General features: G+C 42.2%; 1 pseudogene; it reads right to left on the bottom strand.

The window, feature by feature from the left end:
* LOC132820030 (sodium- and chloride-dependent neutral and basic amino acid transporter B(0+)-like) overlaps positions 1-25,697 on the bottom strand; it is a 100,119-nt pseudogene that overhangs the window by 29,769 nt on the left and 44,653 nt on the right.

Consider the following 25,697-nt stretch of genomic DNA (forward strand, 5'->3'; position numbering starts at 1 on the left):
GCTTCTTCCTTTCCCGCCGCACCAACCAGTAACCTTCCACTGACACACTCCTTCGACTGACTGAACTGGTCCACACCCTGAATAACTTCTCTTTCCAATCCTCCCACTTCCTCCAAACTAAAGGAGTTGCCATGGGCACCCACATGGGCCCCAGCTATGCCTGTCCCTTCGTAGGATATGTGGAACAGTCCATCTTCCGCAACTACACTGGCACCACCCCTCACTTTTTACTCAAAGGTAATTCTTACCCAAGAAGCTCACCTCCTCACTGGGTAGGTACATAAAAGACACAGCAAGTTGTTCCTGACCTCAAGTTGGACCTTATGAGATTTCTCACCTGATTCTGCATTAAATCTCACCTTAGCAAAGGCTGCTCATGTCACTAACAGATTCCACCCACAGCTGTTACAACATATTCCTTCAACATTAATAACTACTAAAGGCACATTACACTGGAATGTCACATGTTGTGATTCTTCTAACAGCCTTAAAATTACATTTGCTCTTTGGTTTGGAACCTATCCAACAATACAACGGGGATGAAGGTCAGAGCTTTGTTAGTTAACCTCTGTTGTCCTCCAACCTATCACAGAATCTTCCTTTTATTCACCGAACCATATTCCCCATGTCCATTGTCTTAAGAAACCTCTTAAATTGCTATTTATTTCTCTCGGTCAGATGAAAGTCCATGGAAGTGAAAGATTAGCTCGGTTTGTCTTGACAGGTGCTTCATAAGCTGTTGAGCATTACCAGCATTTTATTGTTTTTACCTAATGATTGTTCCTCAGGTCTCAGTCCCATCCTCATGTCCAGAAAAATCTCATTTCACTCAAATAAAATCCTGATCCTATCGTGTTCAATCCTTCCCCATCACCGCCACCACTCCCCACCCACCCCCCCAATCCCCCCAACCCCCGATCCTTCCTCAGCTTTCCACAGCAATTGGAAATTCACCCAGAGTTTCAGTGTCAGTGAGTGAACCCTTAGAATGAGGGACACATTGCAGGGGTTTGGGGAAGTTGCTGTTCTTTCCCTCAGGAGAACGTTCTTCAGATCTCCCTCAGGCCTGAAGTGTTGATGAATTATGAATCTCCCATTTCCCATAGAAATAATAGACACTGTTAACATCACCTGGGAGATAAACCAGACACTTCACAAATTATTTATCGTTTCTAGCTTTACTGTTACTTTGTCACGAGTTTTAACTCTATTTATTACCAATCATTTACCTTTCCTGAAGATTTGATTCCTTTTGATAATGCTGCCCCAACTATTAGCCAGGCAAGAAGCAGACAGAGGGCTAAATACCAGAGTACCTCCCCAGTCTCATCCATTGAACTGGAACGGCGTAAAACTACTTTACTACAGAAAATAAGAACAAAAACATGTAGTAAGTAAGGACACTCTTCATTACACACAAATGTTTTTAGACATAGTGCATCAATGTATCTAAGAAACAGAGTTGTGTAATATCTAAATTAATTTTTGATTTATAGAAGCTTTGATTCTTGCACTCAGAAATAAATGTGAAGTTTGATATTCTGTATGACATTTTTTTCCTCGTGTGTATTGATATTTTTCAATGTAAAGCTTTGTTCAAACAAGTTGATGAGATTCCCTGCAGCTGATTTGATGTGAAAGAGTTTCTGACAATGTTTCACTGACTGCTTCACAATGCACTGTGAAACCTATCTGGTTTAGTCACTATGTCTTCCAATGAATTCAGCTCCTTCATCTTCCTACACATGGTATCTACCTCCAGACAGTTAATCTAAATCCAGTTTCAGGACTGTGTGTTAAAATAATAACTTATTACAATTAAAAGCAGAGAAATGAACATCAGTCACACATGATTCTAACCATTTCATGTTTAAGAATTCTGGTCATGAATATTATCCTTGAAGAGCAAGAAAACAAAGAAAAGTGTTTTGCTTTATAAATATTGTCAAAGTTTAAAGTCTGGTTGAAGATTTGTAGCTCGGGTGTCCGTTGTTGTAGTTCTGTTCGCCGAGCTGGAAGTTTTTGCTGCAAACGTTTCGTTCCCTGGCTAGGGAACATCATCAGTGCTATTGGAGTCTCCTGTGAAGCGCTGCTTTGCTGTTTCTTCCGGTATTTATAGTGGTTTGTTCTTGCCGCTTCCGGGTGTCAGTTTCAGCTGCAGTAGTTTGTATGTGGGGTCCAGGTCTATGTGTCTGTTGATGGAGTTTGGGGATGAATGCCATACCTCTAGGAATTCTCTGGCTGTCCTCTGTCTGGCTTGTCCTATGATAGTGGTGTTTTCCCAGTCAAAGTCCCATTCCTAGACGTGTTAGTAGAGAGAACACCCAACGAAGTGTGAAACGAAGCTGCATCAGGACACTATTCAAAAGAGCTACAACACACTGCGAAAAGAGGAAGAGGAACACCTATACAAGGTATTCGCCAAAAACGGATACCCACGCAACTTTATCACCAGATGCCTAAGAGATAGACCACGGAACGAGGACATGCCACAACCAAAAGGACTAGCCACACTACCATACGTCAGGAGCGTCTCAGAACTGACAGCCAGACTACTGCGACCCTTAGGACTCATAACATCCACGCTCAGACAACAACTCACTAGAACAAAGGACCCAATAGCCAGCACGAGCCAAACCAACGTAGTTTACAAAATACCATGCAAGGACTGCACAAAACACTATATAGGACAAACAGGAAGACAGCTAACAATCCGCATTCATGAACATCAGCTAGCCATAAAACGACACGACCAGCTATCCCTAGTAGCCATACACTCAGACAACCAGGAACATGAATTTGACTGGGAAAACACTACCATCATAGGACAAGCCAGACAGAGAACAGCCAGGGAATTCCTAGAGGCATGGCATTCATCCACAAACTCCATTAACAGACACATAGACCTGGACCCCATATACAAACCACTACAACTGAAACTGACACCCGGAAACGGCAAGAACATCCATCAACAGACACATCGACCTGGACCCCACAGACAAACTACTACAGCTGAAACTGACACCCGGAAGCGGCAAGAACAAACCACTATAAATACCGGAAGAAACAGCAAAGCAGCGCTTCACAGGAGGCTCCAACAGCACTGATGATGTTCCCTAGCCAGGGAACGAAACGTTTGCAGCAAAAACTTCCAGTTCGGCGAACAGAACCACAACAATTGTCAAAGTTACAATGCTTAGAAACCAGAGGAATATTAAATAGTAAAAGTTTCCTTTCCATGATGCCATTTTGTAACAAGTGTGCAATGTAAATAATACCTCAATCAAAATGAAACAACTTCTCTCTCATTAAACACATATAAACAAACTAACCAACCCAAGACGAGTTACTGGCCCAGCTGTGTAGATTATTGGTGCAGCTATCTGCAGCAAGGTACTTACTCCCAGTATTGCTCACTTGGGCCCTGGTGAGGATTGGAGATTTCTGATCCATTTGGACAAGATCCATTGTTTTCATGCAGCTGTGTTATATTAACGATTTCAAAATATCCATCAGTCAGAGTGAGATTGCAGAGAGTCTCTGGAAAATATGTTTCAGTATTATACATCAATTTTGCATTCCATTTCAATATAACCAGGGTCACTGTTTCACTCTGACTGAATTAGTTAATCCTTTTGATTACATGGGTACGGTTATGCATAGATCAGAACACAGAGGTACAGTCCGTGCACTCACTCTCAGCACAGTCCTGCTCTGGTGCTCAATCTGCTTAATCTCTTGTTGGATAAAAGTCTCCATAAAAGTAATTAGAAAACCAAATTAAAATGGTACTGTATATAAAAAGTTACTTCAAAAGTATTCACTAGTAGTTATTGGAGAAGACTTTAAGGATTATAATGGGCTGGATTATCCAGGGAAGGAGAGTCTCACATACCTTGCTACACCACTCCTTGATTTACAAAATGAATGAATGGAGCTCCACAGTTCTGAGCGGTAGATTCAACTCAGGGCTCTCTCAGAAATGGGGAGCCACATTTTCAATCTGACAGTGCTTTCACAGCACAGAGCCTGCCAGGGGAAAGCAAAACCCCTTTTCACAACTGCTGTCTTCTCACATTTTAATGTTCCTGACAGCTGCTGTCAAACAGGAAGTTCATAACATAAATGTGTGTTAGGGTGCAGGGAAGGGAAGGTGCTAAACTGATAGGAAAAGGGTGCCAGCTAAATAGGGTGCATGTAGGTAGGGTGCAGATATGCAAATCGAGAGCTATGTAAAATTGCATGTGGATAGGAGCAGGGTGACAGGTTGCCAGGTGGGTAAGGTGCCAGCTGAGGAGGTGTAGGGTGCCAAGTGGGTAAGATGCCATGGTGCAGGATACCATTGGAGTTTGCTAAATAGTCCAGTATTGAGGGTAACATGAGGATGATAGGAGAATTTTTGGGGGGAAGGGAGCAGTCTTGTTGGTCGGTTCCAGTAGCAACAACATTGGTGGAGGGGGATGGAGTCCAATGGTAACAGTGAATGGGAGGGTGGGGTCAAGTTTCATATCGGCAGAGAACTGGGGGTGATATCACATTTCCAGAGGAAGTTGGGGGCAGGGTGTCACAGCTGTGAAGCCATGTGCAGGGTTTTCAGAGCAGATTGTTAATTATTGATTGTACTGAAGCTTTCTTAGTGAGGTGGAGGATTTTCATAAAGAAGATCTCCTTCTCTAGCTGTGGTTACACACAAAAAGAATGCATTTATATTTAGTTTGTGATGCATTTAATTTTAAAAGCCTTTCAGCTGATTGGTGACTGAAGCAGGATGCTGTTAAATAAGATAAGAGCACATGGCATTTGGGGCACAGTACTGGCATGGATAGAGGATTGGCTGCCTGGCAGAAGATAGAGAGTGGTGATAAAGGGGCTTTTTTGGGTATTGCAGCCAGTGACTAGTGGAGTTCTGCAGGTATCAGTGTTGGGACCTTCAGATTATACATTAACAATCTGGATGAAGGAGCTAAGAGCATTGTTGCTAAGTTTGCAGATGAGACGAGCTAGGTGAAGGGACTCGTGGTGATGAGGAAGTGAGGAGATTTTAGAAGGCCTTACAGAGGTTAGGAGAGTGGGCAAAGAAGGGGCAGATGGAATACAATGTGGAAAAGTATGAGGATGTGCACTTTGGTAGGAAGAATAGAGACATAGACTATTTTCTAAATGGGGAAAGGCTTCAGAAATCTGAAGTACACATGGTCTTGAGAGTCTTGGTTCAGGATTCCCTTAAAGTTAACATGCGAGTTTCATTGGCAGTTATGAAGGTAAATGCAACGTTAGTACTCACTTCAAGAGAGCTAGAATTCAAGAACAGGGATGTACTGTAGAGTCTGTGTAAAGCTTTGGTCAGGCCTCATTTGGAATATTGTGAGCAGTTTTGTGCCCTGTATCTAAGGAAGGATGTGCTGGCATTGGAAGAGATTCAGAGGAGGTTTACAAGAATGATCCTGGGGATGAAGGGCTTATCACATGATGAGCAGTTGAGGACTCTGTGTCTTTCCTTGAGGGTGTATCTCAGTGAAATTTTAAGAATACTGACAGGCCTGGATAGAGTAGATGTGGAGAAGTTGTTTCCATGCATAGGAGAGGCCAGGATCCTAGGGCACAGTCTCAGAGTGGAGGGATAACCCTTTTGAACTGAGGTGAGGAGAAATTTCTTCAGCCAGAGAGTGATGAATCTATGGAACTCATTGCTACAGAGGGCTGTGGAGGCCAAGTCATTGGGTGAATTTAAGGCAGAGATAAAATAGTTCTTAATTGGTAAGGTGATCAAGCATTACAGGGAGAAGGCAGAAGAATGAGTTTGAGAAACATATCAGTGATGATCGAATAGTGGAGCATACCTGATGGGACAATTGGTTTAATTCTGCTCCTATATCTTATGGTCTTATGATCTTACGGACATCCATAATTACTCTGAGCCCAGATGAACCACATTGTTGAATGTACTCTTATCAATTCACTTTCAGAAACTAGCAATGTAAAAATGAAATTTCAAATAACATAAATCTCAAGGATAAGATGAAACAACTGTTTTCAAAAATTACATTGTAATTTTAGCTCAAAAATAACTTCTTCATATCTGAATTATTTTTGGCAAGATGTAACATTCCAAATTCTGAAGTAGAAGATGTAGAAATCGATCGCTACTTGAATGAGTCCTAGCCTATGGAGATAAGGACTTCCATCACTGAATTCTGTGGGTGTATAATGGAAAATCCATGTCTTCTGGGTGTTGATAGATGTCCCTAACTGTATGGTATTAGACAGACAATGATTCTATTCTTTATAAATTAAAAACTAAAAAGATGACTTCGTCACGGATTTTGAAATACTAAATGGAACAAATAACATCAAGAGTCATCGAGTCAGAGAGATGTACAGCACAGGAACAGACCTTTCAGTCCAACTTGTCCATGCTAAAAAACATATCCGAAATTAATCTAGTCCAATTTGCCAACATTTGGCCCATATCCATCTCAACCCTTCACATTCATATACACATCCAGCTAACTTTTAAATGTTTTAATTGTACCAGCTTCCACCACTTCGTCTGAGGCAGAGAAAAACTGAGTTCTATTCTTCTGGAATATTGGATAATGGAAATGTCCTAAAATTTCGAGAGTTTTTTTTCGGAATAAAGATATGAAGCTCTTCAATGCAAAAATACAGACTGTGGATGATCCCTGACTGCATTGTACAATCTGGGACTGTGGGTGATCCCTGACAGTATTGTACAGACTGGGACTGTGGGTGTATCCCTGACTGTATTGTACAGACTGGGAATGTGGGTGATCCCTGACTGTATTGTACACTCTGGGACTGTGGGTGATCCCTGACTGTATTGTACAGACTGGGACTGTGGATGATCCCTGACTGTATTGTACAGACTGGGACTGTGGGTGATCCCTGACAGTATTGTACACTCTGGGACTGTGGGTGATTCCTGACTGTATTGTACAGACTGGGACTGTAGGTGATCCCTGACCGTATTGTACAGACTAGGACTGTGGGTGTATCCCTGACTGTAATGTACAGACTGGGACTGTGGATGATCTCTGACTGTATTGTACAAGCTGGGACTGTAGGTGTACCCCTGACAGTATTGTACAGACTGGGACTGTGGGTGATCCCTGACTGTATTGTACAGACTTGGACTGTGGGTGATCCCTGGCTGTATTGTACAGACTAGGACTGTGGGTGATCCCTGGCTGTATTGTACAGACTGGAACTGTGGGTGATCCCTGACCGTATTGTACAGACTGGGCCTGTGGGTGATCCCTGACTGTATTGTACAGACTGGCACTGTGGATGATCCCTGACAGTATTGTACAGACTGGGACTGTGGGTGATCCCTGACTGTATTGTACAGACTGGTACTGTGGATGATCCCTGACTGTATTGTACACTCTGGGACTGTGGATGATCCCTGACAGTAATGTACAGACTGGGACTGTGGGTGACCCCTGTCTGTATTGTACAGACTGGGACTGTGGGTGATTTATCACCATATTGTGCAGACTGTAGTTGATGTCCAGGATCACCCACAGCCCCAGTCTGTACAGTATGGTCAGGGGAACACCCACAATCCCAGTTTATTTAAAAGTAGATTTTCTTTCAAAGCTGAAGTATTTTGTCCTCTGTTTCAGAAATTTCAACTTGACTCACATCAAGATTTCACATTAAGTCTTGTCAATTCACACAACATGAACCTTTGATAGTGACATGAGACATCCTGAGTTAAATAGTGTTATTGTGGAAGATGAGATGAAATTAAAGAGATGAGACATTTAAATAATTGCAACAAAAACTCTGTGTGTCTTAGAGTCAGACTGTGTAAGAAATATATGTGAGATGATCGATATTTGGAAAAACTCAGAGAAAGAGAATAAGTTAAGAAAGTTAAGCTGCAAAAAACACAGTAATAGACAGAGAAGGGAGTCAGTGTGAGACACAATACAGGGATGGAGAGAGATACAAACAGTGAACGCAGTCAGAAAGAACACAACACAGACTTATTGACAAGGTGAAAGTAAACGTGAGACATGTGAAAGATTGTTAAATTCTGATGTTTCACTATTTATTTCTGACTGACTGTCCTGCTATTCCAGTGACTCAGTGCCATGATTCCTGCTGCTGCTTTCTATCCGAGTCTTTCTGCTGTATGGCCACAATGAGGATGGTCACTGAAACTATTGTTCACCTCTCTCCCTCACTCAGACTGACAGAATGAACAATGAACAGTCAGTGTGTACACTTTCCCCAGTAGAAGCTAACACTGTACCTTTGGGGGTCCTGCTGCATGTTTCATCTGCTCCCCACCAACTGAAGCAGTCTGCCCATGGTAGGGGTGATTGGAAGGAAGCAAACAGGTAGTATAGACTGTAGCCAACGATGCAGTTGTACGAAATGTTGGACATTGTAATCAGAAGCATCATAGCAATCCCCACACCTGAAAACAGAAGAAAGAACAAGGGAGTCTGGTTTGTGAATTATTGATTTAAAATAATGTATTTGACACGCATTTGGCTGGTCATTCAAACAAATTGGATTTTCTTTCAGTGAGCACAGAACAGAACAGGGAGACTGCCCCGGCTGACCACACCTTTGGGGAAATATCGGTTTTGCTTAATCGATTATGTTGGCTGCTTCAACATTCAGTGTCCAACAGTAAAGATTTCAAAGGCTTTTTGTATTAAACAGGAAATGTTCATTATATTATAGTTCTTTGTCAAGATTACAAGAATGATGCTCCTTGTCTTCACCTTTATATGCCCTCTCACTAATTCTTTAGGACAGCATTATCATTGTGAGTGGTGATAATCACACATGCCCAGTCTTAGGCCATAAGGTCATAAGATATAGGAGCAGAATTAGGCCATTCATCCCACTGAGTCTGCTCTGCCATTCAGTCATGGCTGATATGTCTTTGAACCTCATTCTCTTGAGTTCTCCCCATAACTCTTGAACCCCTTACCACCAAGAAGCTATCTATCTCTGTCTTGAGTATACTCAATGACTTGGCCTCCACAACCTGCTGCATCAATGAGTTCCACAGAGTCACCACCCTCTGGCTGTGGACATTCCTCTTTATCTCAGTTCTGATGAGTTGTCCCTTCAGCTTGAGGCTGTTCCCTCATGTCCCACTCTCTCCTACTAGTGGAAACATCTTCTCCAGGTTAACTCTATTCAGACCATTCATTATTCTGTAAATGTCATTATTCTGTAAATGTCATTATTCTGTAAATCCTCCGAGGCTCCTTTGAGTCCTTAACTGTTCCTTATTTGACAATCCCTTCATCACTGGGATCATTCTTGTAAATCTCCTCTGGACCCCTCCAAGACCAGAACATCCTCTCTGAGACATGGGGTCCAAACATTTTCATATATTTCAAATGCCGTCTGACCAGAGCCTTATAGAACCTCAGTGGCACATCTCTGCTCTTATATCCTAACCCTCTTGAAATGAATGTTAACGCTGTATTTGCCTTCCTACCTGCCAACTGAACCTGCATGTTAACTTTAAGGGAATCCTAAACTCCTACCCTTTATGTTTCGGTTTTCCAAAGCCTTTCCCCAATTTGAAAATAGTCTTTGTTTCTATTCTTCTTACCAAATTGCATAACTCTCACAATTTCCCATCCTGTATTCCATCTGCCATTTCTTTGCCCACTCTCCTCACTACTGTAAGTACTTCTGCAGCCTTCCCACTTCCTCAGCCCTTCCTGTCCCTCTACCAATCTTTGCAACAACTGCAAACGTAGCAACGATGCCCCCAGTCCCTTTGTCCTGATTGTTAATGTATAATGTTGTGGTCCCAACAGTCCTTGTGGAACTGGTGGATTTATCCCTAATCTCTGCCCTCTGCCTGTCAGCCAATCCTCTATCCATGTCTGGATGGGTTACTGTTTGGAGGGTCAGTGTAGACTTGTTGGGCCAAAGGGCCTATTTCCACACTAATCTAACCATGTCAGGACCTTGCCCCTAACACCCACCGGCTCTTATCCCATTTAGCAGCATCATACATGGCTCCTGATTTCAGGCCTTCTGGAAATTCAAATAGATCACATCCATTGGTTCTCCTTCATCTAACCTGCTCATTACCACCTTAAAGAATTCTAACAAACTTGTCAGACATGACCTACCCTCGATGAAGCTGTGCTAACTCAGCCCTACTTTACCATGCACTTCCAAACCCTCCACAATCTCATCCTTAATAATGGACTGTAAAATCTTATAAATGATCAAGGTCAGACTGACCAGCTTATAGTTTCCTCCCTTCTGCCTCCATACCTTCCGAAACAGGGATGTTACATTAACCATTTTCCAGTTGTCCTGCAACTTCCTTGACTCCAGTGATTCCTGAATGTTCACCAACAATGCCTGTACAATCTCCTCAGCTATCACCTTCAGGATTCTGGGGTGTAGTCCATCTGACCCAGCTGAATTACTCACCTACAGACCTTGCAGCTTCCCCAGCACCTTCCCCACAGGAATGGCCCCTACACTCACCTCTGCCTCCTGACTCTTGACATCCTGGCACACTAATGGTGCCTCCCACCAGTGAAGACTGATGCAAAGTCCCTATTCACTTTCTTCACCATTTCTTTGTTCCCCATTACTACTTCCCCAGCCTCATTTTCTAATGGTCCAATGTCCACTCTCACCTCTTTCTGACCTTTTATGCATCTAAAGCAACTCTTGCAATCTTCTTTTATATTACAATCTGCTTATCGTCAGATTTCATCTTCTTCCCCCTTATTGCTTTTGTAAGTATCCTCTGCTAGTTTTTAACTGCCTCCAAATTTCCAGACTTCCCACTAATTTTCACCACATTGGATGCTTTTCCTTTTGATTTTATGCTATTCCTGACTTCCCTTGTCTGCCGTGGTTGCCTCATCCTCCCTTTACTATGTTTCTTCTTCCTTGGGATGAATTTCTGTTTTGCCCCTCAAACTACCTCCAGAAACTCCTGCTATTGCTGCTCTACCGTCCTCCCTGTTATGGTCCCCTTCCAATCAACTCAGGTCAGCCCCTCCCTCATGGCTTTCTGGTTGCATTGACTCAATTGTAAAGATCTTACACCAGATTCCTGCTCTTCCATTTCAAACTGAAGGGTGAATTTTATCATATTATGGCCACTGCCCCCGATGGATCATTCACCTTAAGCTCCTTAATCGAGTTTACCTCATTACACAGCACCAAATCCAGAATTGCCTGTCCCTGGAGGGCTCTATCACAAGTTGCTCCAACAAATCACCTCGTAGACATTCTGCAAATCCCTTTTTTATTGGATCCCCTACCAACCTGATTTTCCTCATCCAGTTGTATATTGAAGACTCCCATGATTACTGCAATTGTGCATCATTTTTTACATGCCTTTTCTACCTCCTGATTTATTTTCTGACCCATATCCTGACTGCTGCTGGGAGGCCTGGACATAACTCTCGTCAGGGTCATTTTTGCTCTGCAAACCCTCAATTTTCCAAGATGGCGACAGTGTAGCAGGGCTGCATGCAGACTCTTATCTAGAGCTCATCCACTTCCATCTACGTTTTAAAAATCTTTTAATTTCTGCTCTCTCTTGATTTTTTTTCTTTTCATTTCTCGTTTCTTTGGTGGGTTGGTCAGAGGCAACAAGAGCAGGCTTTACACGGAGTGGTGACAGCCTTCCGGTAATTGGAGGTGGCAGTGATGGTAACAAGGACATTCCCCTGCTCCTCCAGCAATCGGAGACGGAGGTGATGGACTCTTTAAAGTGCCAGTGCTGGCATATTGGAGGACGGTGGCTGGAGTGGGAATCTTGGCACACCAGCAGACTGGCCTGTCAGTGGAATGAGGCACTCCGGCTCGCAGTAGGCCCAGAGCGGGGACACCTGATGTCACCAAGGAATCAGCGGAGCAGGAGACTCCTGGCTGGAATCACGGGAGGCCCGGAGTGGGAACTCTGGTTGTGGGGCCCAACAGTCTACCCAGTATTGGAGGCAGCATTGAAATGGGCCCAGCAGTGATGAGATGGGGCCTGAAGAATGGTGACTCCTATAACAGCGGGTCCAGTGCAGTCAACTGCAAGTCAGTGGAGATGGGCGAGTGACACAGTTGTGGTATCTCTCTCCAGTCTCTCTTTGCAAAGGCATATTCCAGCAGGAGATGTGAGACAGTCACAAACTCCCCCTCCTTAAACCGATTTGTAGGCAACATGCAGTGGCGCAGACAATCCAGGCGTACGTGAAGAATCTCACAAGTACTGCCCTTCTCACCATGAGCCAAGTGATGTCATGGTGCTTGTTGGAAAATTCTGGCGATGAGGCATTCTGCGAAATGACTTTGACAGTCTGCTGACTAACCTGTCCTTTTCCAACAGGGTCTTGAGGATGCTACATACTGACCTCTTCCTAATAGACCTGTGATGAAAAGTGTTTTGAAATTCTTCACAAAGGAAAAGCGATATGGAACAGTCAAATTCCTTGGAGCAGTCTGCAGCAACAAGACCAGTCCCATCCTTCTCAACACCAGGGACAAGTAGAACCTCAGTACATAGTCAGATTTAGTGTTTGTGTACTGAGGAGCTACACACAGCTTGATGCAGCCACACACAAAGAAGGACAGGCCATACACAAGAGAAACCAACACTTGTCACAGATGTGGTCACATTGAACCTCATATCATCCGTCATCATTTCCGCCACCTCCAAACGGACCCCACCACCAGGGATATATTTCCCTCCCCTCCCCTATCAGCGTTCCGAAAAGACCACTCCCTCCGTGACTCCCTCGTCAGGTCCACACCCCCCACCAACCCAACCTCCACTCCCAGTACTTTCCCCTGCAACTGCAAGAAATGCAAAACTTGTACCTACACCTCCCCCCTTACTTCCCTTCAAGGCCCCAAGGGATCCTTCCATATCTGCCACAAATTCACCTGCACCTCCACACACATCATTTGCTGCATCCGCTGCACCCGATGTGGCCTCCTCTATATTGGGGAGACAGGCCGCCTACTTGTGGAACATTTCAGAGAACACCTCTGGGACACCCGGACCAACCAATCCAACCACCCCGTGGCTCAACACTTCAACTCCCCCTCCCACTCCGCCAAGGACATGCAGGTCCTTGGACTCCTCCATCACCAGACCATAGCAACACGATGGCTGGAGGAAGAGTGCCTCATCTTCTGCCTAGGGACCCTCCAACCATAAGGGATGAACTCAGATTTCTCCAGTTTCCTCATTTCCCCTCCCCCACCTTGTCTCAGTCCCAACCCTCGAACTCAGCACCACCTTCCTATCTTCCTGACCTCTCCGCCCCAACCCCCACTCCAACCTTTGACCCTCACCTTAACCTCCTTCCATCTATCGCACTTCCAACACCCCTCCCCCAAGTCCCTCCTCCCTACCTTTTATCTTAGCCTGCTTGGCACACTCTTCTCATTCCTGAAGAAGGGCTCATGCCCGAAACGTCGATTCTCCTGCTCCTTGGATGCAGCCTGACCTGCTGCGCTTTTCCAGCAACACATTTTCAGCTCCTCAGTAGGGTCCATCAACTCCAAATTCATGCAGTTACAAGATATTGCCTAGCCCTACATCTCGATTTTATTTAAAAAGTTCTTAATTTGTTTTTTTTAAAAAAAAATTCCAACTGATCTTTTAATTTGTAACCTTAAATATTTCCCTTATTTACCTTCAACCTGAAAGTAGCCAATAACAGTCATGTTAGTAGCTATTATCAACCAATGAACTTATGCCTTACCAGTGATGTCACTCTGCTGTGTTAGGTCCCGAATCCTGGGTTTCAATTCATCATTTTTATAAAAATACCTGACAAACTATGAGCCAAAAACCAATAGACAGCATGTACCACATCTAATAACGTGTATGGCAGATCAGAGTGCAACATTACTTCACAAGCTTGGCTTTAACCTTTGTCAGATAAGGGAGGTTTATTATTATTTATTAAATCAACACTATTACTTTTCCGAATTTGCTGCGACTGTATCGATAAAATAAACATTCACCTTGTAACATAGGCACAGCCCTCCACACTGCAACAGGCCCAAGGCTGGCAAACTGACCAAAGGAACACTCCAAGAAAAACAATGGTATCCCAACAAGGGCCAGCATGACAGAATAGGGAATAAGGAATGCACCTGGAAAATAGCGGAAAGGATTTCAATTTTCAAGTGAAACTCCATGCTTACACTATGTGGGGTGCATTAAAATTTACCCTGAAATCTCTACGAATGTCCAGATTCCCGTTTTGTGAATTTCACTCTCTAACACAATCAGATATCTTTTCAGGTCACTTTACACAGCCATGTTGTGACATTTCTTATACATTTGCGCTTGGTTTCCATCAATCCAATGGTGTGGGTTGTGAAGAGCCCTGATTTGAGCAGTTTTGATGATAATGTACAAACCTGAACACAGGGCCTGACTGAGGAGCCTGCTATTCTGAGGATTTCACACATTGTGCAGTAAATATATCTGAGGTGGATGGCTCATGCATTCTAAACAATATCAATTGAAAATACATTGCAAATTAATAAATGAACCATTTACTTTGGTTTATAAATAGCATATATTTGATGCATCACATTGCTAATTTTAAACTATTACCTTGACATAAGAAAATAGTAGTCAAACTTGTTAGCTGTGGGATTGAATTTACCAGTTCACATTGAAATTGTTTAACTCTGCATTATTTACTATATCATTTTTAGTGCAATAAACATTTGTTATTTACTGAACTACAATTTTCAGAATAAGTCAACAAATCGATCCATTTAGTTCTGCCTTTCTTACTCTCCGATATTTTTAATTTCTCTACCATACCTCCTCCATTTTTGTAAGCCAGGTAAGGAAATCTCCAAACATTACCAATCATTGAGAGCAGGTAATCAGTCTTCAAAGACCAGTTATCCCGTTCCACATTCTCATGACCCACAGCACCATGTTCATTGGCGGTATCCTGGGATAAAGAATTGAAATGGCAAGCTCAGACATTAATCTTTCTCAGACTAGATCTCAAGTGAAATGTATCGTCACCACTCCCACAACTATCGGAAAATGGTGCAGTTCTCTATTTAGCAGCAATGTCTGTCAGGTTAGAAACAGCCAGATGTCCACAGAGAGTCTACAATTCACAATGACCAAAATCTACAAATCAACAGTATCTCAAATTGTCTTACATGGATTTTTACTGTTTTGTTTTGTTGAAATACTTATCGTATCCTGTGGAGTGTTTGGCCGATTGTCATTCAGTAAGAACCGAAATAAATGCCTTCGGTCCATTTTCAGACATCAATGAACTATTCTTCCACTTGCACAAGAATTGGAAGTAAAATGAGGACACTCCTTTTGGCCAAAAGTCCTTCAACTTCTCATGAATGGATTATTCTTGTTGAGTCAGAAGTCAGCCTCTTACTGTGTTTCATAACAGGTGTAACTCTGCTTAGCTAATCATTCAATTTCCACACTAAACATTTCTATTGAGTTAAATGATTTGTTTTCAGAACAGTTACAATCAAAGGGCATTCATTCCCTGTCCTCAGGGTTTGGGCAAAGCGCTGGTTTTAAAAGGAATAGCTTCCAAGTGAATCCAATCCAAGTTGAACTTCAGCCAAAGAAAAGCTATCTAAGATTTCTTCTAAAAATGAACGGGTCTTCTCCCATATTAGAAATATAATTGTCATCCCCTGCTACCCGAGTTCATTTTACGTAATGAAATTTCAATTAGTTTTGAATGTGTGGCTGCAGTTTTGTAATCCCTATATAAGATGAAATGTACATGGATTTGGGAAAAACATGATTGCTTGTCCATTGATCTGGCAGTCTCACCTCTAACCAAATGTTTAAAGTTAGAAGATTATAAGAGAGAAGTAAATCTGTATTGCTTTCTTAGCATTCCATCATGAAATGTTATCGCCTAAATTATAACTATGCTTACTAAAGTGAGGTGTAATAGTTCTATAGTTGGAAAAGTTAAGTAACTATTAAATAGTATGGTTCCTACACTGTTGCCTCTGACTATCAGCAAGTCACCAATTGAAAGTGCAGCACATTAATATTCAAAAGTCTTCATCTGTATTGGAGTAGGTTATTGATAGGGTAAAGCAATATTCTGAATTGTATGATTAGATAGGGCTCTCTCAGTGTGAGATCCAGAGCTAATTACTGAAAAACTTCCATTGCTTTCAAATGTTATTTACTGGTCAGCTTAGCCATCTGGCTGGATCATTAGAAGCTTTGCTAGGTGCATGATCTTTTGGCTGAATCACAAACACCAGTGGGTTTGGAAGAGTGATGATTGCATATAAAAATACAACAAAAAGTGTATTCTCTTGTGCAAAATGCAATGTGTCACCACATTCAGCGTCATCTTGAAAGACTGAGTTTAATGCAAAATTTTACTGCTTTTGAGTTCATCTTTCCCTCTTCTTCTTAATACCCTCCGCGCCTCCTCCATTCACTGCTTAACATCAGCCAGGGTCTTTGTAACAGGCTCCAGGGTCTTGTCATTGGGCTCTGAGTTCTTAATTATGGACCCACCCCTGCCATTGCCATGTCTCCCACAAGCCTCTATGTCTGAGCTGGAGCCATGGGCCTGATCTCCTACCTACTGCTCTCCCTGCGAAGCTGCCACCAGTCATCGGGATCCTGGCTCAGGCCTCATCTGTGACCTCAGTGCTAGAGCCAGAGCCAGCCAAGGATCTGGGACTGCATGGGGCCCTGCCCCAACCGACTCCCGTGCAGAAACAAAAAAAACACAGGAAGACCGATCACCATGGCAGCTGCAACCGCCATCAATCACCCGAAGGAGCTGTTCTCTCTTGCTGCTGCTGCTCCCTGTCTTTTGCACTGGTCCTCTGGCCCCTACACCCTCCTCTGTCTCTGACAAAAGTATAAAGGCCCATTTTCCTACAACTTTCAACTCTGAAGAAGCCTTGTACTGGACTCAACTAATTAACTCTGTTTATCTCTCTATTGATTCTGCCAGACCTTCTGTGTTCTGCAGCATTGTTTGTGTTTGTTTTAAGATATTATTCCTGCTTACTGGAGTAACTGACTCCCTGATCAATGTGGTGACACCAGCTCTTTTACACCCTCACCCATCTCCCCTATCTCACCTGAAGATTCTATAACCCAGAATATTGTGCTGACAATCATGTTCTTTCCTCAACCACAACCATCTCTGTGATAGCAATGATATTAGATCCTCATACATTAATAAACACGCACAACTCCTCTGCCTTACTCACAAGACTCCTTGCATTAAAAAATACCATCCATCTTTGCCACACTCCATTCTGCACTAACTTGAATATATTTGCACGAATTTCTGCATTGCAATGGTGGGTTCTTCAATACTTTTCAGTACATTAACCTTTACTGAACCTCCATTTAGTATCCCAGACCCCTGCAAAAATTAGTTTTAAATCCCACCATCACATTCAGCAATACCTTCAGAAAACCAGAACACTTGTACGTCCCACCTTCTCCAGAAATAAATGTGGTCATCCAACACTAATCTGTTCCGGATCGCAATGCACTCTGGAGCTTTCCTGACTTCTTGCCAGCCTCTTTCTGATTGGTCATAGAGTCATAGACTCATACAGCATGGAAACACTTTGGTTTAACCTGTCCATGCTGAACATAATCCCAAACTAAGTTAGTCTCACCTGCCTGGTCTTGGCTCATATCCCTCCAAACCTTTCCTATTCACGTATCCATCAAAATATCTTTTAAATGCTGTAATTGTACCCACATCCATCATTTCTCAGTAAGTCCACACACAAACGACTCTTGGTGTTAAAAAATTGCCTCATATCTTGTTCAAATCTCTCTCTTCTCACTGCTCACCTTAAAAATTGCCCGAAACATTGACTCTCCTGCTCCTTGAATGCTGCCTGACCTGCTGCGCTTTTCCAGCAACACATTTTCAGCTCTGATCTCCAGCATCTGCAGTCCTCACTTTCTCCTTAAAAATGTCCCCCTAGTCTTGAAATTCCCCATCTTAGGGAAAATACAACTACCATCAACTCTATCTATACCTCTCATTATTTTATAAACCTCTATCAGGTCACCTCTCAACCTCCTACGCTCCACTGAAAAATCGTTTCAGCCTTTCTTTATAACTCAAACCTTCCATACCTGGCCACATCCTGGTAAATCCCTTCTGACCCCTCTCCTGCTTAATAATACCCTTCTCCTCTCTGACTGCATTTTCTTAAACCGTGATGGGGGTCAGGGATGGGAGCAACAATGAGAAAAGAGAAAAGGTTGAGAGCTGATACAGAAGATAAAGGGAGAAAGTTTAATAAACAAGGCAGGCAAGAGCATGGCGGGCTATGAGGAAAAACAATGAATTCAACACATTTATTTCAACGCAAGAGGACTGACAGGTAAGGCAGATGTACGTAGGGTATGGATAGGAACATGGGACTGGGATATCATACCCTTTGCAGAAATTTGGCTGAGGGAGGATGATAATTGGCAGCTTAATGCTTGGCATGTTGATGCTATCAGAAGGATAAAAAGGTGCACAAGAGAGGTGAGGGAATGATGTTTTTGATTAGGGAATTCAACTTGTACTTAGACAGAATATTCCTGGGTGATTGTCTAGCTATATGGATGAACTAAAAATAAGAAAGGGGTGATCACTTTGATTGGATTGGATTATAAGCCCCCAACAATTGTCACAGTAATGGTCTGGTACAAGTTAGTTTGCCCTTGAGTTTTTTTTAGAGAGGGGATAATTGGCCAGGCTCCATCGTGCCTGAACTTTGAATGGTTCACTGGGGCCTTGTTGTTTCCCCAAACAAATACTGCTTCAGATCAAAAGCTTGAAAGACCTTTTGAAAACTTGGTCTTGTCAAGGGGACGTGGCCAGCTCTCTAGCTCTTCAGTTCAGTACGGGAGGGAGTAGAGTCATGGGGGAAACTGGAAGCCTTCTCTCTGTCCTTCTGCCCTTCTGATTTTGAACTGTATGCTGCCTGTGCCATTGTTTGCTGTTTGTGCTTAGGGATCTGTGTACTGGGATTGTTGCAAGAATTTTCAGAACAGCATCCTTAGGTAGGGTTTGGATAGGATAAGTTATCGGGTATTCTGTTTTCTGTTCCTTGTAGTTCATTTTATAATTTTGCAAATAAATTTTGTTTGTTTAAAACCTGGCAGTTGACCAAGCTGATGTACTCCAGGAATATCCACTGTACACCTCATTAAACAAATAGCAAAGTTACAGTCAGACCTAGTCCATGACAGACTGGGGGATTTTTGCAGGATTTAAACAGCGAGTGGTAGTTGCTAGTGTCTTTTATTTCGGGTGTTGATTTGGTTGGTTTAAACCGTGTTCGGATGGCAATGGCTCTTTCAATCACCAAGGAGGTCCTGGAGGTAGAAGAAGTGACCTCGGGGGTTTTGCAAAAGGCAGATAAGACCAAACTGCAGGAATTAATAGACAAGCTAGGGTTGAATTTACCTCCTAATGTGAGGAAAGATGAGATGAATTCAGCAGTAGCTCAGTATTCAAATTTGCTGGAAACACTATCAGGATCTGTAGAGATGGCAAGAATTCGATTGTAAATGAAGCAGCTTGAGTTAGAGGGGAGAGATAAGGAAAGGGCAGCAGAAATGAAACAGTTTGAATTACAATTAAAATCAGAAGAGAGAGAAAAAGCAAACACATTAAGGGCTTTAGCCACAGAGAAAGAAAGATAATGAAGAATTCTAGCAGAAGAGAAAGAAAAAGCAAAGAGATTGAACTTTAGAAATTGACACTTAAAAAGGGAAGTCAGCACAAAAGGATGGAGATGCAGGCTGAAGGTAGGTTTAGTGAGGAAGAGAGTGAGGATGAGCAAGCCCCTGGCAGTCAGAAGCCTAGTGAGAAACTGTTTAAGTATGTTCAAACAAGGCCTAAATTTAATGAGAAGAATGTGGAAGCCCTTGTCATTTCATTTGAAAAAGAATCTAAACAAATGCAATGGCCAGTCAGTGTGTGGGTTTTGTTGATCCAAACCAAACTTGTGGGTTGAGCTAGTGAGGAATTCACATCGCTATCAGAGCAGGTATCTGGGGAGTATGAGTAGGGAAAAGAATCAATCTTAAGCGCATATGAATTGGTACCAGAAAGCCTATAGACGTTTAAAGAATCTAAGGAGGAACCCTGGTCAAACTTATATTGAGTTTGAAAGAATTAAACAAAGTAATTTTGGTAGGTGGATACGAGCTTTAAAAATAGAACAAACTTACAATACCCTTAGAGAGACAATTATTTTGGAGGAGTTTAAAAATTCACTGCCTGACATAGTGCAAATTCATTTGGCAGAGCAGAGAGTTAAAAATGGCAAGCTTAGCAATTGAAGTGGCTGATGATTATGAGTTGGTCCATAAATCACGGTCTGACTTCCTGCATCAATTTCAATCCATGAGGGATAGAAGCTGGGGAAAAGAGAAATCCTCCTGTGGAAAGGGTGAGATAGATCTCAGTGAAGATCATAAGGAGACCTTATCACAGCGTAAAAAGGAAACCCCAGAAGGGGACGAAGAAGGTAAAAGCTCCAGTGTTTTTATTGCAATAAAGTAGATCACATGAAATCACAGTGTTGGTGGGCTAGGAAAAGCACAGGAAAGCCAGGCATGGGAAAGCAGGATAACCCTGGAAGTGTTGTTGGAGTGGTAACAGTGGGAGCTAGAAAGCTGCATCAGAGTGCACAAGCTGATCAGAGGTTGGTTAAGGAAGAAATGCCAGATCTGCTTTAAAAATATACCTGAAAAGGTAAAGTTTATTCATGTTAGAGTAGCGAGTAAAGAGGTTATAATATTAAGGGACACAGGATTCTCTCAGTCTGTGATGTTGAAGGATGTGGAGGAATATACTCCTGAAGGACTATTGCCAGAAAAGTTACTGGTAACAAGAGTTCATGGTGAGACAAAAAGTGCTCAATTATGTAAAATGATGCTAGAGTGACTAGAAAAGAGTGGAGAATGTGTATAGGAGTACTGGACAAAGTATCGGTTCCAGGAAAACAATTTGTCCTTGTGAATGATACAGCTGATTCACTGGTAGGTGTGCTGCCTACTGTAGTTGAAAGACCTGTGGATACTCAAGCAACTAAAGCACTGCAAGAATCTTACTTGGGAATCTTCCCTGTTTGTGTAGTAATGAGGTCACAGAGTCACCAGTTGAAGGAGGAGAGATCAAAGGGTACAGATAAGGAATCTGAAGTGGCATTAGCAGAGACTGTATTCAATCAGTTAGTTAAGATAAAACAGGAATAAATAAATAATCATGCAAATATCTTTACCTGTGCAAAACTCATTGAGGTTCAGCAGAAAGATGAAAACTTAAAGCAATTGTATCAAAAGGCATATACAGAGAAGGAGTCTGAATTTATCCCTGTGTGCTATTACCTGAAAAATGATGTCTTAATTAGGAAACAGAGACCATCACATATTCAAGCAGATGAGAAATGGGCAGAGATTCATCAAATTGTATTGCCAGTGGGGTATAGAAAGGAAATGTTGCAGGTGGCACATGAATCACCACTTGGAGGCCATTTAGAAGTGAGGAAAACACAAGCTAAAATACAAAGACATTTTTACTGGACTGCACAAGAATGTAGTTGAATTTTGCCAGCTATGTCATGCATGTCAAGTGATTGGAAAACCACCGATGGTAATAAAACCTGTAACTTTAATACCTATTCCAGATTTTGAGGAACTTTTTACCAGAGTCTTAATTGATTGAGTAGGTCCCCTACCACAAACAAAAAGTGGGAACCAATATTTGTTAACAATAATGTATACATCGACAAGATTTCAAGAGGCTGTTCCATTACACAATATCACAGCTAAAAGGATTGTAGAGGAATTACTCAAAGTTTTCACTAGATACAGACTACCAACAGAGATACAGTCAAATCAAGGGTCAAACTTCACATCCAAACTATTTAAGGAAGTTATGGACAGTTTAGACATAAAACAATTCAAATCTACTGCGTACCATCCAGAATCGCAGGAAGCGTTAGAAAGATGGCATTGAACACTAAAGACCATGTTGAGGGCTTATAGTCAGGATTATCCAGATGATTGGAATAAGGGAATTTGGTTGTTCTTTTTATGATCAGAGATGTACCAAATGAATCCACCTAATTTAGTCTATTTGAATTAGTTTTTGGACATGAAGTGAGAGGACCACTAAAATTGATTAAGTAGAAATTAATATGTCAGAATTCAGAGACCACCCATTTGGACTTTGTGTCAAATTTTAGAGAATGATTAAATTGAGCTAGCGAGTTGACTCAACAGCATTTAAAAGTACCACAGCTCACAATGACTCAGCAAGTGGAATAAGAAATCAAAATATTGCTATTTTGCTATCAGGGATAAGGTATTGTGGTACTTCCAGTAATAGGTGAACCTTTAAAAGCAGGATTTAGTGGATCTTATAAAATCGAAAGGACATTGAGTGAGGTAAACTACTTGATATGGACCCCAGACTGGAAGAAATCTCACAGAGTGTGTCTTGTGGGATACTCAAAAGATATTTTGACAGGGAAGGAAAGCAAGAGAAGGTGTTAATGATTACAGCACAGAAGGAAGAGCCAAGTTCAGAGGCTTCTGAATTGGACATTCCTCAAATTAAATGGGACAATGAGGAAGTTGTCAAAAATTGGGATAAATGATTGGGTTATCTTCCTGAGAAAAATTGAAATTACCTGAAAGAGCATTACTATCACATGGGGAGATATGAGGAAATAACCTGGGAAGTATTAGCCTAATGGTGCATGATGCAGAGATAGGAGAGGCTATTCCGATTAAGCAACAAGTCCCCAGATGTAAATAAGGAGGACATCACAGTGTCGGCAAGGCTGCGTTTGTCCTGTCTGGTGCTTAGGTTGATGTCGGATGTTTTGTTTGCTCTCAAAATAGGTAAGAATCAATTATGTCCTTTCGTGAAGGACATTAGTAAACCAAATGCATTTTAATGACAATCACCAGTGGTTACATATTCACTATTAGACTTCTCTATTTCTCTTTTCTCCTTCTCAACATATCTTCACACCGACTGGTTCAGCCAAGCTTCTGTTCTTCTACTGTGTAATTTGTCGTGAGGTTTGGTGTAAGATTTTACTTTATGACACTTCTTGGGAGTACAGTGGGATATAATATAGCAGTAGAGGCACTGTATTACTAAAAGTTGCTGTAAAGTAGGAGTCTGAGAGGTTGTCACAGAAACTGTTTCCTGATCTTTCAAACATTTCCTCACCTGCCACAAGGTGGGGCCCTCAGCTTGGACAACTCTCACCACGGCTATTATGGGTACCCACATAATACAGAAGATGATCATACACCAGCCCAGCGCTATTGACCAGACAGAGTATTCAACTGGTCCATATGTTGGAAGGGCAAATGTTGTTAAGGACCAGACTAAGATTGCCTGAATGAAATAAACACAGAAAGTAAAATCAGTAACATGATGAAAGGGACTTACTGTACATTTTTACATTCAGCTTAAATCACTCAAAGATGTAACATCTCCTTACGGTTAAAATGCACGGAGAGATCAGAATCCAACAAGCTCTCCACCAGAGCCAGAAAAGCCAATTCCTTTTCCCAATCATCATCTCACTGTCCTTGATGAATCTGTTTATCCCTGTGAATGGCAAGGAAGCAGAGAGACACCATCACTCGCGCTGTCCTGTCTTCAGGGCAGCTTGTTTTCTGTTGAAGTTCATCTTGTACAGGTGGCATTGATGAACAGGTTAAACAGAGAAAGGATTGCTGAAGATTTCAAATTGGATGAACAGAGTGTTCCCTATCACCAAATCGACTATCTGTACTCCAAGATTTAAAGGTCTTGAAGGAACTCTCACACTGTTTCGAGAAGACAAGTGTTCAAGGTGAATGGGAGATGAAGTGAGGTGGCAGGTTGAGGCCAAAGGTGCCAATGAGTGGGGATTGATGATGTGGTGAAGTCATGTTGGTTGTGGAGCAGGGTTGTGGAAGATTTGGATCTGGTCAGGTATGGAGTTGGGAGTGTTTGATAGTGGAGATGAGAGGTGTGTGTTGTCTGGAATAGAGAGTGGTGGGTGGTCACATGCCCATGGGAAGTGATGTCACAGGTGAATGACTTGGTGGGAGACTGTTAATGTTATTCATTGTCAGGTCAACGTGAATGATTGAGGGAGTCATTTTTATAATGAGAGCAGATTTTAATCCTTCTAACATTTCCTGGGTAATTATAAGTCAGTCAGAACTTTCTGAAGTCTCTGTCTCTAACTCAGAGTTGGAACTTATTCAGAGGATTTTTGACACTGGGTATTTCCATGAGTATCATACATTCCCAGGCAATTCCCATATAGCCAGTGTGTTGGGACATCTGCCTGATCCTGGTGTACAGCTTCCAGCCAATGCCTGGTCTCCCAAAATCTGGAAATGTAAAATGTCGGCTAAGAAATTGCATTCATCACTTTAGAATTGATGAGCCTGATCTTTGTGTGAACAATAGTTAAGGGAATGGAAACAATGGCTAATGTTAATTCCTGTAAACAGGTAATCAGTAAATAGTATTCCCTTGGCTGTATTCTTAGGGCACCATAGGGCAAGAAAATGATCAAGAAACTTGTCCAATGGAATGAATGGATATGGATAGCACAGATAAAAGACATTGGAGTGTTGTCTGACCATGATGGTATTAAATAAGGAAACAGGTTGGATGGACTGAATGGCCTACTCTTATTCCTGTGTCCCAAGATAAAGGATCAGGAAGCGTATTAATGTTCCTAATCTCTATGATGATCAAGACACTCACAGGAACAATCTCATTAAGGGAATCTCCTGATTCTGTAGGATCATCATTGTGGTCAGGGAAGTGAGAAGTCTTGAAACAATGTTAAGAATCTACCCATGTGATGCTTCTGTTATGAAGGTGGAAGGGAATATTTGGGAGTTTTGAAACAGTCAGAATGGACAAAGAACACAACTGTATAGAAATAGGCCTATCGGCCCTCTAAGCCTGCACTTACACATTTTGCTCTTCCATAATAAAACTGTCCTCACGAACAGGATCTGTATCCCTCTATTCCCTTCCTATTCATGTATTTGTCCAGGTGCTTCTTGAATGCTGCTATTGTGTCTACTTCCACCATCTCCTCTAGCAGGCGTGTTCCAGGCACTCACCACCCTTTGTGTGAAAAACATGCCTTGTAGATCACTTCGAAACATCCCCCCACACCTTGAAAGTGTGTCCCCTAGTAATTGATCCCTCCACCCTGGGGAAAAAAACCTCTTACCTTCCACTCAATCCATGCCATCACAATCTTCTAAACTTCTATCAAGTCACCCCTCAACCTTTCATATTCCAATGAAAACAAACCCAGTCTGTCTAAATGTTCTTCATAGCTAAAATCGCCATACCCTGCAACATCCTGGTAAACGTTTCCTAAGCATCCACATCCATCTGCTACTGTGGTGACCAGAACTGTATGTAATACACCAAGTGTGACTTAACTAAAGTTCCATAAAGCTGCAGCATAATTTGCCTACCCTTACAATCAATGCCACTTCCAATGAAGGCAAGTATGCCACAGGTTAATTGGATTGGAAGGATTCAGTTGCTGTGGGGTAGTTATCAAGTGAGGGCATGATTGAATAGCAAGTCAATTAGTTTCTAAATTTTGCTTTTCACTGTGGGACATGCATG

This window comes from Hemiscyllium ocellatum, chromosome 11 (assembly GCF_020745735.1).
Source record: "Hemiscyllium ocellatum isolate sHemOce1 chromosome 11, sHemOce1.pat.X.cur, whole genome shotgun sequence".
NCBI classification, from domain to species: domain Eukaryota; kingdom Metazoa; phylum Chordata; class Chondrichthyes; order Orectolobiformes; family Hemiscylliidae; genus Hemiscyllium; species Hemiscyllium ocellatum.